The sequence below is a fragment of the Lontra canadensis genome, unplaced genomic scaffold (genome assembly GCF_010015895.1).
Source record: "Lontra canadensis isolate GAN:19392208 unplaced genomic scaffold, GSC_riverotter_1.0 scaffold15, whole genome shotgun sequence".
In the NCBI taxonomy this organism is placed as follows: Eukaryota; Metazoa; Chordata; class Mammalia; order Carnivora; family Mustelidae; genus Lontra; species Lontra canadensis.
This window is the reverse complement of record NW_022631009.1, coordinates 800,178-801,739: the sequence shown is the minus strand read 5'-3', so window position 1 is coordinate 801,739 and position 1,562 is coordinate 800,178. Positions and strand designations below refer to the sequence as shown.

Below are 1,562 nucleotides of genomic sequence, written 5' to 3'. Positions count from 1 at the left end.
CCAAGGAACTGCCATGTGATGGCTTAGAGGGGATGAATAGAAGTTCTCTGGTTGGGATATAGAAAGATATTCCTGAGAGGGAAATAGCCTGTGCAATGAATCAGACACAGAAGTTCATAAACCACAGCGTTTGCAGAAGGGATGTGGTACCCTGCAACTTAAAAGTAGAGAGTAATGAAGGAAAGTGGTAGAAAAGGAGATTGAAAACAAAGAACATCATGATGTGTTCTATTTCCCTATGCATGTATTGACCTCTTATTTCAGCGACAACATAATAGTTATTGCACACATTAAAAATCAACATTCTTGGGGTGCCTGGGTGGCACAGCTGGTTAAGCATCCAACTCTTGGTTTTGGTTCAGGTTGTGATCTCAAGGTCGTGAGAGCGAGCTGCAGTAGGGCTCCTTGCTCAGTGTAGAGTCTGCTAAAGACACTCTCTCCCTCTGTCCCTCCCCCCACCCCCACTCACACACATTCACTTTCACTCTCTAAAATAAATAAATAAATAAATATTTTTTAAAAATCAATAGTTGAAATCCAGAAGCCATAGGAAAAAAACTAAAATATACTTATAATTCCTTGTACTAAAGTATCTGCCATATATGCATACACATAAAAGACATTAATGTCCATTATAAAGTGTTTCTCATGCATATTTATAGACAAACTATATAAAGAGGTAATTCACAGATGATGTACCAATTGCCAGGTAATATATTAAAGGATGATCAACCTTATTGGTAATCATACAAATTTAAATTAAAACAACTAGAAACTATTTTTACCTAAAAGATGAGCCAAAAAATAAAAGATTGATAATATATTGTAGGGAAGATGAAAATTTACCTCCACCCATCTTAAGTTTTCAAGCTGGAGCTCTTTAGAAAAAAAGACAAATTAACAAGAGAAAACCAGTTTACAAACGCATGCAGTATACATCTCATGGGAAAAACTTAAAGGAACTCCACCGGGCAGCCCAGGATTCCAGCTCCATAGAATCTTCAACTAAAGACAATAATACAGAGAGAAATGACAGGTCCAAGTTTTAGGCTGCTACAGGTGACAAACTGCGAGAAGGTAAATATGTGGAGGAAACTAATGGAGTAGGATTTGTTTGCAGATTCCCCCGGTGCCATCTCTGGACTGATGGGGAGCTTTGCTCCTTCTTTGTTTTTTTTTTTTTAATGCTTCACAAATCTGCATGACATCCCTGTGCCAGGGCCATGCTGATCTCTGCATCTTTCCTATTTCAGTTTATATGCTGCCGAAGCAAGTGCTGCTCTTTCTTAATTGCCTTCAACTCAAACTAATTTTTACGTCAAAGAGGCACATTTTGGGGTGACATATTCTGGTTTTCTTCAATATTATTTCACAAATATTGTGATGAAATTGTTGCTTTCTTTCATTGCTGGTGAAAATATAAACTGGTTCAATATTCTGGAAGAGGGCTGGAGGTTATTCATCAGAATTTACAGGGTGCATCCTGTTAGTTGAGTAATTCAACTTTGGAGAATCTGTAAAATCTATCCTACCAAAATACTTGCACTTGGACACATAAATGT

General features: G+C 37.4%; 1 pseudogene; it reads right to left on the bottom strand.

Annotated features, from left to right (window-relative positions):
* Nucleotides 1–1,173: 1,173 nt before the first annotated feature.
* On the bottom strand, nucleotides 1,174–1,273 carry LOC116868448 (annotated as a pseudogene).
* Between the last annotated feature and the right edge of the window lie 289 nt (nucleotides 1,274–1,562).